Source organism: Carassius auratus, chromosome 5, assembly GCF_003368295.1.
Source record: "Carassius auratus strain Wakin chromosome 5, ASM336829v1, whole genome shotgun sequence".
Classification (NCBI taxonomy): domain Eukaryota; kingdom Metazoa; phylum Chordata; class Actinopteri; order Cypriniformes; family Cyprinidae; genus Carassius; species Carassius auratus.
Window position 1 is genome coordinate 20,916,888 of NC_039247.1, and position 13,369 is coordinate 20,930,256.

Sequence of the window (13,369 nt, forward strand, 5' to 3'; positions counted from 1 at the left end):
CCAGATGTGTGAGTGCTGAGTGGAGGTTAGTGGAGATGGCATCATCGGTCGAGCGGTTGGACCGATATGCAAACTGGAAGGGGTCCAGTGAGGGTGAGGGGGCAGACATTATGTGGTGCATGACTAGCTGTTCAAAGCACTTCATGAGAATAGGGGTATGTGCAACTGGATGGTAGTCATTTCAAGCAGGATGGAGACGGCTTCTTTGGGACTGGAATGATGGTGGTAGCTTTGAAGCATGTGGGAACAACAGCCTGACTTAGTGAGATGTTGAAAATCTCTGTGAAGACATCAGTGAGTTCCACTGCACCGTCTCTCAGTACATGCCCAGGAATGTTGTCAGGACCCGGAGGTTTGCGTGCATTGATCCTGCTGAGGGATCTCCTCACACTGTCTGGGGTCAGCGTCATCACCTGGTCGCCGGGAGGAGGTGGAGTCTTCTGTGCAGTGGTGCTGTTTTGTGCCTCAAAGCGAGCAAATAAGGTGTTTGGCTCGTTCAGTAGAGAGATGATGCTGTCACAGGTCCATGGTGGGGACTTGTAGTCTATAATGGTCTGTATCCCCTTCCACAGACTCCAAGTGTCTCTGTTGTCACCTAAACGAGGGGCTATCTTCCTGGAGTACTGTATCTTATCCTCTCTGATGCTGCAGGATAGGTTGGCTCTAGCTATCCTTTGTAAGCTCCTCTTTGTGTGGTGTAAACAAAGCCCAAAGTGTTCTTACCTCAAGTTGGAAAGTTAATGTGTTGGTGTATTTTTGGGAACACACTCTTTAAGTCTGCATGGTTAAAACCCCCAGCTAAGATGAGAAAAGCTTTAGGGTGGGCTGTCTGCTGCTCACTTATGTGCTGGTACAGTTCATTTAGTGCCTCACTCCTGTTGTCGTTGCTGGAGCTGGGAGGGATGTATACAGCAACGAGCAGTATGGCTGAATATCCCATTGATAAATAGAATGGCCGGCACTTAATAATCATAAACTTCACCTGGGGTGAGCAGTGTTTGCAGATGACAATAGCATCGCGGCACCACGCATCATTGATGTAAACACAAGGCCCGCTGCCATGTGATTTACCTCCCGCAACGAGGACTCTGTCTGCTCGATAGCATGTCAACTGATCGAGCTGAAAAGCACAGTCTGGAACGCTGTTGCTGAGCCAACGCTGTCAGTGCAGTTCATTTGAGTAAATGTGAAGTATGGTGGCACCCAAACCCTAATACGCACCAAACAAGTACTTCCAAACAAACTATTGTGCACTTTGACTTAGGGTGTGTTCACACCTGGCAGGTTTGAACGCTGCCACTCGGTCCACTTCCAAACTAATTTTGATGGGTTTTGTCTGAAATATGAAAGCAACAGGACATAAAGTCACAAGATTCAACCCCAAGCAGAATAGAATGTTCAAGCATAACTGTTTTTTCTTGTAATTTTACATTTGTGTACAACAGAGGAATTTCTGCTGCTGTTTTGTCTCCTTTCCCCATTTTATAAGCCCTTAATCAGTTATCAACTGGTAAAAATACCACCATATGTGCACACATACAACAGCCCAGACAGCAAACAATATTATTCATTCATAATTTCACAAAATATACGTCATAAAAGCAGTCCAGTCAGGTTGTGACTGTTTCTTTTTGCCTTTTGTTTTGTATCTTTAGGTTTGGTGATAAAATGACACTGTGAATACTAAATGACCCAGGACTAAATATACTTTCTTCTTTGGTTTGTATTTTCTTTTGCACCAATAAAAACTAAGAGAACCGAACTACTGAAAGTGTTAAAGGGGATATGATGTTTTTTTTTAAGATCATTATTTTGTGTATTTGGTGTAACAGAATATGTTGACATGCTTTAATGTTCGAAAAAACAAATTTTTCAAATACTGTACATTATTGTAGGTCCTCTATGTCAGTGGCTTGTGTTTCACGTGATAGCCCAGACTCCTGCACGAGGAGTTGTCAGGTGATTTGTGCGCTTCGTGCTTTTAGCTTGTGGAAAGGTCATCTCTCTTCACCTGTAGCTCCAGAGGGAGTAATTACAGACCGATGTGACCACCCACATCTCTCTCGTCTCTAGCTCCTCTTTCACCAAACACTACACAGAACTCATGCTCAGCTGAGACACATGGGTCCCTGCCCTTGTTTTATCGATTTTTATTCGACCATTTTTTTCATTCTACCAGTAACGTCTTTCACTGCTGCAGCTCTCTTCTGCAGAACAAAGAATTACTCTGAATCTCTGTAGTATCATCTTTCAAGTAAATTAGCCAAATTTCTCTTATATGCAAGGGAGTTTGCATTGTTATAGTTAATTTTGTGCATGTTTAAAGGGATTCAAGTTCACCCCAAAATGAAAATTCTGTCATTATTTATTCAACCTCATGTCATTCCAAAACTGTTTGACATTCTTTCTTCTGTGGAACATGAAAGACACTGTTTTCATTTTGAACTGTTCCTTTAACATCATCTGATGATACCAATTGCACGTAATCTCACAAAAGTGACATAATCAGGTTGATCTGGAGTGCAGTAAAGCTACTCTGTTGCATTAAGCATTAGAAAGCCAACAAGATAATGCAGACTGGATGCAGGCTTGCTTGTCTTAAAGAGGTATAGAGGCATACATTTCTGTCTGCTTTTACAGGGATAGAAAAAAGAAGAAATGGCAAAGGCCCTTCTAGATATTGTTGAATATGGTTAAAGATAGTGTGTGCTCCTCCTCTCATGTTAACCGATTTTATACAGTTGAACAAGCAAGAGAAAAGAGTGGTCTTTCTCTCTCTTCCTACTGAAAGACCTGTTCATAGATGGTTTGCTCTCGCGAGACACATCAGATCTCGTCACAACCATAATTTATATATATACATACTTAAACTTTATTAATAGACTGTGTTGAATAATGTAGAGTCTCTCTCTTTACAAAGCTCACAACAATTAGAATGTGGAAATACAGTCTGTTCACACGTGTGAGAGGTGATGGTGCTCCTAGAGAAAATAACAGCTCTTCCAAATATCAGCTAGTTACATTTATCTATGTCCACAGTAGCTTTTTACAAAAAAAACATGTTGGATGGAGCTTTAGTCATACATTCAATTACTGTTGTCTTGTTCAGTAGAAAACAGTTTCTGTCCTGCATGTGTCATATTATCTTTAGGAATATATTTTTCCTCTGGAAGCGAGATAGCCTGGTGGCTGTGTAAAGTGACAGAGCACAATTCCCGAAACCACAGCTCTGGACATGAACGGATAGTGAAAGGGAGCAGAAATGTGTCCATCACTTACACGCATGTATGCACACACACACACACACGCATTGCACACCCCGGGGTAGGAGTGCTGTTAACTGGTGAATGAAAAAGGCCTGGGAGAGGCTTTCATATAGCACGAATTTAACTGCCCCTGTCTGCTTAGGACAGATATGATGGAGCCTGTGGCCTAGATACTGGCAGTAGCCTAGAAGAAGGACTGTATGCTGGATGAATGTGTGCGTTGCGTTCAGAAGCAGAAGAGCTGGATGGTGATGTTTTTATAGCATACAGCATGAGAAGGATTTTTTTTCACCAGTGAACATTTTGCAGGGTGGGATTCTTTTTTTAAATCATTGTCTTTAGACTGTAAAGGCAGTGTAAGTAATTTGGTTCAACTCAAAAAAAAAATTGCTATGCTGGTTGAAAGTCTCACATCACTAAGTTAAGTGGTCTAAATGCATTTATATGTATTTGTGTCCTCTATGGTAAAATGTTCATCCAATCGTATCCCTCGGTCCGAGAGCTATGATAGGCTGCCCTACCTGCCTAAAGTATGTATTTGCATACCTCCTTGCACCCCATACACCCAGACAAGATAGATCTTCTTTGTTCTCTATTACACTATTGCAGACTGGCAGGCATTATTATTGGAATATTATGCATTTTGTTTTGTAATGTTTTCTTACCGGTGAATAAGACACGAGGTAATCTGATAATGTTGCTTTCAACCCTCTACCAATGCTGTGTCTCATCATGTCGCTGGTTAGCCTCTGGTCTGCCTGTGTGAGTGTATGTGTTTCGGAGCAGGCATGGCTTTGGAGAGTGATTTGCAGGAAGGTTGGGATCTTATGCTTTCCAAGATAGATCAGCTAATCAGTTAAAAACACCTGGAAAGGTTTCCTGTGCCTTCAAAATGGTCTCACGGTTTGGTTCACTATACTACACAATCATGGGGAAGACTGCTGATCTGACAGTTGTCCAGTAGAAGGAGGGTAAGCCACAAACATTCATTGCCAAAGAAGCTGGCTGTTCACAGAGTGCTGTATCTAAGCATGTTAACAGAAAGTTGAGTGGAAGGAAAAGATGCACAACCAACCTAGAGAATCACAGCCTGATGATGATTGTCAAGCAAAATCGATTCAAGAATTTGAGTAAACTTCACAAGGAATGGACAGAGGCTGTGGTCAAGGCATCAAGAGCCACCACCATACAGAGGTGTCCAGGAATTTGCTGAACTAGAGACAACATCAGAGGCATCTTACCTGGGCTAACGAGAAGAAGAACTGGACTGTTGCCCAGTGGTCAAAAGTTTTGTATTTCATTTGGAAACCAAGGTCCTCCTATGGAGGAAGGGTGGAGAAGCTCATAGCCCAAGCTGCTTGAAGTCCAGTGTTAAGTTTCCACAGTCTGTGATGATTTGGGCTGCAAGGTCATCTGCTGGAGTTGGTCCACTGCACCCGTTTACCAAGACATTTTTGAGCACATCATGCTTCCTTCTGCTGACCAAATTTTTGAAGATAGTGATTTCATTTTCCAGCAGGATTTGACACCTGCCCACACTGACAAAAGCACCAAAAGTTGTTTAAATGAACATGGTGTTGGTGTGCTTGACTGGCCAGCAAACTCACCAGACCTGAACCCCACAGAGAATCTATGGGGTATTGTCAAGAGGAAAATGAGAAACAAGAGACCAGAAAATGCAGATGAGCTGAAGGCCACTGTCAAAGAAACCTTGGCTTCCATACAACAGCAGTGCCACAAACTGATCACCTCCATGCCGAATTGAGGCAGTAATAAGCAAAAGGAGCCCCTACCGAGTATTGAGTTAATGTAAAGTAAATGAACATACTTCCCAGAAGGCCAACAATTCACTAAAACAATTCACTAAATGTTTTTTGTTGGTCTTATGAAGTATTCTAATTTGCTGAGATGAATTGGTGGGTTTTTGTTCAATTTGACCAAAGACCAAAGACTTAACCTGCTTCAGTCTCTATGCATTGAATTTATTTAATACACAAGTTTCACAATTTGAGGTGAATTGCTGAAATAAACGAACCACTGTCACATGATGACAAATGTTAGTCTTTATTTTTAACAGACATTTTCCCAGAAATTTTGAATTAGAATAGTCTGCGAGAGCTCAACTATAAACAAAATGAGACTGTTAAAGGAGATTAGCAAGTAGACAAGTTTTCTTGTTCGCCATTCCCTGAAATCCTCTGCAGTCTAATTTAGCTGCTTGGTCGCAACCGCCTTTTTCATGACTAGTAAATGCTTTAAAAAATCAATAAGGGGACATAACTGATGTATTTTATGTTGTAGAATAAAACATAAAAATATACTGAGCTTGTGTTTAACCACAGATCTTATTTCAGGCATTTAACCAAAAACCCATTTAGAAAACCTATTGACTTCAGGACAATGGAATGCTAAAACAGTGGAACCTGCCGTAAATAATGAAAGTACAACAGAAAATATTGTAACTAACAACTAACTGTATACAATTGAAGCACATGAGGCAACTCCATAATTTGAATAAAAAAAAAAAAACTTTATACTGTGAAACAAAGTTTAGCCTTTTGGTTAAAATCTACCTAAATAAAATAGTAGACTCCGGACTAGTCAGAATATCTGCAACATGTTTCACTGTGCTCACTTAAACAACAAGTTGTCATTTGTGAGATGAGATGCTTTAATCCAAAGCGACTTCCAGTGCTCTTGTTCCAGGGACAAACTCCCAGAGCAGCCTGGGGTGAAGTGGCTGCTCAAGGCCTCAGGCCCCACAGTAAAAATAAATAAATAAATAAATAAACCTGAATAAGCAGTATTGTTTTTTTGTATTTTTGTATACAGTGGGTTGAGCAGTATTTATTTATTTACAGTTTTCATCTAACTGTCAAATGATTGGTCAGCTAAAGAAAAAGTGAAGTGTCCAACAACCGTTATTCATAAATTCTTCATATTCTTCAAATTCATAAACTTTTTTTTTTAACTACAACAAAAAACACATACACATGATATTAAAGAACCAAAAATATATAAAATATCTATTTAAAAAAAAAAAAAAAACTATTAGTCAAACCGAGTAAGCCTTTCAAAGTGACCGGCCGTCTTATGATTACTACTGCAATATTTTCTTAAATATGAAATAAAACTTGTACACTCTTAAAAATTTATTTATCTTTTAGATCATTTGGTGGCTTTCCTGGAAATACCATAAGCTAAAGAAGAATTAAGAGTCATTGAAATTTTACACCGCGGCAAACATTCCTCATACACATCTCCAGTAAATGCCTTGACAGTTTGGTGTGGCTCTGGGTTTGAATGTAGATTCATCAGGTCTGTTCTGCTTTGCAGTTTCATGATCGGGAGTCGCATTTGAGAAGCTTCAAGCTGATATTAAAATGTAATTTATTTGTTTATTTATTTTCAGTTTTACTTTGTTACCACCTCATGCATCATTAATAAAGAAGGATGCAGTGCAAATTTGCTTTGCTTTATTAAGAGCTTTGAGTGTCGGGCTAAAGCAACCAAAACTACATTACTCAGGTTTTTAAAACTTCTAACTGATCGGTAATTATAACACTCCTGCACTGTTTGTGATACAGACATGAATGATAGCTCAAATTGTACATTGTGTTGAGCAGAGGTATGCTGCTGCTTTTCTGAAAGGTCAGACTTCCTTCAGGCATAAGCTAAAATCACATAGACTGACCCAAGCCATATACAGGGGCCAGAACACGACTTTGGCCCAAAAGCATCATTAGCCAACTATGGTTGCAAGTCCTGTTGTTACTAACATAGTTCAGTGACTCCTGAAAACATATTTTCAACAAACATTTGCAAAAAGCATGGCAAGCTTGGTTGGAACGTGAAACTGCAGCTCTCGAACTGTGGTTAGAAACAGTGTTCCTTGTTAGGACGTGCCACTATTCTGTCCTTATTAAGACATGGATCTAAATGGATTGTGCTCTTGGGCAAAACAGACAACCTAACATGATCTTGAATCTATTAACAACAGTCTTATGTTGTTAAACCAATGTGGTTTAAATGACAGAGGTGCAACCATGTTTTGGGAAACTATTGTGAATATTTGGTAAGTTTCTCCAATGATGCATCATACGGTGGAAGTTAATCAGTGATAGATCCTAAATTAAGTTTATTTTTTTATCAAAATGTAACAGTTCTCTCTCACTTTTTGTTAAAGATGTGTAGATAAGTAAAAAGTAAAAAGTATACATATATTTATAGTATTTAACAATATATTCATTAATGCTAAATTCTTTCTGTATCTGTATTGAAATGTTTGGCACTGTCTGACTCTGCACCCATCTGGAGCTGAGCTGTTTTTTTTTTCCTCCATCCCCAGCATCCTGATCCTGAGCACTGACCCTAACAACCGTCAGGCCCCTAACTCATCTACCTCGATATCCCTCTTTACCCTGGTACTGGCACTGCTTCACACACACAAGATATATGAGCCTGGGAGGTGAGTCCTGTCTCATTCTGTCATATATTTGACAAAGATCCAATGCCTCGAATCTCTCTTTCTTTCCCTTCAGAACACTGCGTTGCTCTTTCTATCTAACATTCTTAGGACATTTTAATATCGCCCTCAAAACAAACTTAAACTCAAGAGCTAAAAAAGAGCTCAATATTTTTTCCTCACAGTTTTTAGAATAACCTCTAACAGCTCTTTTCTAGAAAGCTTTATACATAGACCTCTTACATCCAAGGCAGTGACCATTACATCCAATCATGACCATTATAATACAAATTTTTGGTAGGAAAACAACATTACAAAATGTCCTAAATTCCATACTGCTTGGTTCCATCCTAAAAATAAATAGCACACACACATTTTTAATCATGCAAAAATTTGCATGGTGCTATTGAAATTGAACTTGGAGCTCTTCTGGGAGTGCTTTCTCCACTAAAGATACACGGCAACCTGCCTTTTAATTTGGCTAAAACGAGGTGTCACCAATAAAGTCTGGATCAGATTTTGAGTCTGGAGTGCACATAAGATGCCTTAAAATGTTGTATCCTTCACTAGGTTTTGAAACAGAGCATGACTTTCTCCCTCACTGACTGAGTGAAATCTGTCCTTGAACACCAGACTTTCATTTCCTCTCTTGTCAGGGCACAATGCCATTCTTAATCTAATGTGTTTTCTTGTGCTTCCTGTGTGATGGTTTGGACAGCATTCCGTTTCATTCCTTTCTGTCCACCATTGTCAGGTCATGTGGGTCTGATTCACCACAGCATGTAATGGGTCATTGTCCAAAATGTTCAAAATCCATGTTTTCTTGGGAATATTGTTTGAATTGGAAATAATTTAAGAAAGGGATTTCCAGTGCACCCAGTATCACTTTCCATTCTGTTAGCTTGTTCCAGTTCTCTTAAACTAACAAAAGCCAGTTCCATAATGACATGACTTCATTTTTGGTAGGAAAACAGTAGCCATACATTAGAAAGTATTAGCAGATTTAGGTTGCTCTGTGTGTTGTTAACAATTAAGTTATAATTAAACCACAATAATCGTAATATGTGCAGCTGTTGAAGAGCCTGTGGTTGATTTCAGCACAAACGCTTTTGAACGGTTTTGTTATTCAGGTGTATCTTGCAGTCCTAAATTAATCTGCTCTATCAGATTGCAGCTGGATTTGACTCTTATCCTCAGGCAATCCTTTCGATTTTCATTCTGCTTCAAGCACAAAAGGTCAGTTAATATCTGTTGCCATTGCAACAGCTGTGCATTGTGTGATATAAATAGTGAGAAGAGGAAGAAGCAGTAGAGACGGACCACACCATTGTCCTATTGGGGGTGTTGTCAATATATAAAAACCGTTTCATCATTTCTTATGGGACCAGTAGCTTTTTACTGCATGCTTTGTGTCATTAATTGACTGATTAATTAATATGTTTGTTTGTTTTTCCCCATTGTGAGAAATGAACATTATAAGAAGGGCACATTATTGATTCTTGAACTTTGATTCTGTAGAGTTATTTGCAGACTTTTACATTCAAATTCATTCTTTCTTTTTCTTTCTCTTTTTCTCAGTATAAAAGGTGAAAATGTTCACCCCAAAATTCTGTCATTTACTCAACCTCAATTTTTCCAGTAAACACAAACAATATATATATATATATATATATATATATATATATATATATATATATATATATATATATATATACATATATATATTTTAATACACACACACCCACACACACCCACACATACACACACACACACACACACACTAGTCTTCTGAAACAATTATCTGTAAAGAGATTTTATTTGTGTTTTATGGATTCAGAGCAAAAAGTCAAAAGTAATTTGGCTTATTTTCAAGATATGTGATGGTGTTTTTGCTTCCTTTTTGAAGCTTGAAAGCTCCAGTCTCTGTTCATAGGAATTTTTTTGGGAAATTAGCGCGTAGCACGTTCTTTAAAATATCTGCTTTTGTGCTCAAAAGAAGAAAGAAGACAATACAGTTTGGAATGACATGAGGGTGATAAATAATCCCATAATTATATATATTTTTTATCTTTAGATGTGAACAGCTCATTTTTGTAAAGACTGTTAGGAGTCTTTTGACATTGAAAATTAGATAACTGGAGTCATCTGAGATTCCACTGTGTTAAGTGGACAAGGAGAGACTATGAAAAAGCAGTGAAAACTGTTTTAGGTCACCGCTGTGTTGGAGTAACATTGTGAAATTCAGATGCACAAGCAAATCTACACTGGTAAGTGTGATCTTTTCATTAGTCGTGCTCTTTTTCTCTGATACTGTAATCTTCCTTTTGCTTGTCAGTTGATATGCTGCTCTTACATCTTCTAAGAGTTCGTTCACCTTGATTTATATCTGATGGATCTGCCTTTGATATCTCAAGAGTTACGTTCTTTGAAAGTGTAGTGGAAGTGATGTGTAGAAAAAGAACAGAACAACACAAACTCATGAGGACCACAGTCAGTAAGGCTGGAGGAAGATTAAAACAAAATCACTTCCAGTCTTGCAATAGTTCCTATTGAAGAGGATAACTCAAGCCCATATATCCTGAAGGCTTTATTTTGCTAGACTTATTTTATAATGTAGGAATGTTTGTCAGTGTTTTATCACATGGCTCACCAAAATTGTAAATAATTAGCAAGGCATGCCACAAGTAATTATCTTCACACTCCTTATAATGCACTTCCTCTAGTCACTGATTAAGCCAGTAAATCAAATAATAAGGAATAGTGATATATATATTGACATATTCATCATTTTATTTCATTTTAGATACTGTTGATAGTATACAGTCTGAATTCTACAGCAGTTTGGTAGGAATCATCACTGCTAGACCGAATGTCCTTATGTCCTTGACCTACTGAGTGACTGCTACATCGTTCATCATTATTTTGACAAATATAATTATTTCAGTTGCTACGAGGGTTTTTATTGGCTGATCCAGTTACAGTGTGTCACAGGTCAGATTTGATTTGCTGAAGGCAGATGTGAGTGGCTGGGAGGAGGGTTAGATCCATACCATTGATTGGCCAATTTAGAGAGGTGTGCTATTCTGTCTTCATTTACGTCTTTTCTCAAAGCTTCCCAAGACACCGTTTGAAATGAAGGAGAACCACATCATTTTAATAGACCTTCCTTCAGGGAATAATAAACAATTCACTACAATCCTACATATGCTGACCGACAATTCTGTACTTGCAATTCAGCTGTAGTTATGAGAATAAAAAACGGCATCTGTCAGAGCAGATTCATGTATCATTTTTATTTTTATTTTTATATTGTACCAAGAAATAAACATTCTAATCATTAAATGTTAATATGGTTGTCTGAAAAGCTTGAATTGTTCTTAGTTGATCTTATTTGAAACAGTTTCCTCAGTACATTTCCTGGTAAATCAGAATAGTATAAAGTAGAGTTGACAAACATAGCTGTTTTTTTTTTTAATCACAAATAATGACATATGACGTTGTTTTGAATGGCCTCTTGTAGCTTCATCGCATGTCAGAGCGATATTACAGCGGGTTCTGTACTTATTCTCTTGGCATAGTAAATACACAGCACTGTCGATTCAGCTGAGCTTGCTGTCTGTCATAGTGTGACACCATCTGTCAGTGTGTCCAGTGTAGTGTGCTTTAATACGCCTGAATCAGTAAAACTAGTGGGTGGGGTTCGACTTGTTTTAATGGATTTGTTTGACGCTTTATGGCACGTCCCACCCAAACACAGTCCATCTTTGACAGGAGCCCCAGAACGCTATTGTGCATCTCTCTCTCTCTCTTTTCTCAGTCCACTGCCCCTTTGTCTGCCCCAATCTGTCAGTAAACTCTGGCAATGGTAATCCTGTTAGAGCAACGATTCACTCAAACTTGCCATGCTGGCTGCGTATTTTTTATTTTTTTTACTTAATGCGTGTGTGTAGTTAGTAATTAGGAAGAGACTCCTAGATCAGGAACAACTGATGGACAGATTGCACTGTGGAGTTCATCTTGTGCTGGAGTTGACTTGAGGTCATTAGGTGTATGATAATACATTATGGTGATTCAGAGTCACTCTTGTTTCACGTTGGTTTGAATTACACTGCTAGTTGACTTCCGTCCTTGAGGAGCCACTCAGAGACTGTTTTGTCTGCTTTCACTGAGCTGCTGTTTGAGTCACTGTCATTGTTTCAATAGAGGAGACTTCTGCTGTTGCTGTGACTCACTGTAAACTGTGAACACCCAAACCCAGTCTTGTCTGTGAGACCTCCCATTGAATAGCTGTATTCAGTGCTGCCTGTGATAACCCACAAATCTGTACTTACAATTTTTTGCAGTTGAAAGAACAAAAATGGCATCTGCCAGAATATTTTTTACAAAATTTAATTTATAACTTTATACTGTATTTTTTTTTACTTTAGAATTAATTTACTTTTATAAGTATGAATTAAATTATATTATATCCTTGCTTGTAGTCTTCCAAATTGTACAATATCAACATACACTACTTTTTAAGATTTGGGGTCAGTAAATGTTTCAATGTTTTTGAAGAAGTCTCTTATGATCATCAAGGCTGTAATCATTTGTTCAAAACTAAGTAAAATAGCAATATTGTGAAATATTACAATTTAAAGAAATAGTTTTCTATTTTAGATGTTTTAATATGTGATTTATTCCTGGGATGCAAAGCAGAATTTTCAGCATCCATTACTTCAAAGTTACATGATTCTTCAGAAATCATTTTATTATGCTGATTTGCTGCTTAAGAAACATTTCTTATTATTATCAATGTTGAAAACGGTTGTGTCATATTTTGTGGAAACCATGAAAGACTTTTAGGATTCATTGATGAATAGAAATCCAAAACAACAACATTAACTGAAATAGAAATCTTTTGTGACATTATAAAACAACCGAGCAATTTAATGCGTCCTTGCTGAACAAAGCTATTAATTTAGTTTAGTTAATATATTTGTATTTTGGACAAAAATTGTTTTAGATTAAGCAACAATTGTTGAACTGTCTGTTGATCATCAAAAGTGAAAGTTTCTACCTTGGACGTCACTCTAAAACCAGTTTAAGATGTGCATTCATAATAAAAAGGGCTTTGACTGACTGAGCAGCAAGGTAAGGTGGACACAGCCAGTGTCTTTACCCAGTTCTGACCAGGTTTGATCGCAGGATTTGTCTATCAGCAGGTGAGTCCCGTCGGTGATCTTGAGGCAATGGTTCATTCCCTGCCCTTTCCGCTGTAGGACTGCAGGCTCTAATCAATAGCAGTGTTTGTTTGCAGCCAAACAGCAGTCTGTCTTTATTCACAGGCTGCCTGAGCCACACTCCCTGCCAGCTTTAGATCCACTCTGCTGTGGGTGTGGATGAGTGAGTGTGTCTGCTGAGTTTGGCCAACCACCCGCAGATAGGTCTGCAGCCATAAATCTTTTCAGTTCTGACTGAGGGTTGGTAAAGGTCTTAAACCATCAGTTTCCACCTCCTCGTTTGTTACACTGTGATATCACTGAGGGGAAAACACACTGCAGTATTGTTAGAAGTCACATAAAATATGTTTTCTTGTTTTACCAGAATTTAAATATACTTAAAACAAGATACATTAAAACTGTATCAGCTATTGGCT

At 38.3% G+C, this 13,369-nt stretch overlaps 1 protein-coding gene across 3 annotated transcripts in view; it reads left to right on the forward strand.

Moving 5' to 3' along the window:
• Positions 1 to 13,369, forward strand: part of LOC113080566 (amyloid-beta A4 precursor protein-binding family A member 1) — a 45,692-nt gene that overhangs the window by 10,485 nt on the left and 21,838 nt on the right. For all 3 annotated transcript variants that reach the window (XM_026252740.1, XM_026252730.1, XM_026252736.1), the window contains exon 2: positions 7,615 to 7,734. The gene's annotated coding sequence lies outside the window, so the exon portion shown is untranslated. The remainder of the gene's footprint in view (positions 1 to 7,614; positions 7,735 to 13,369) is intronic.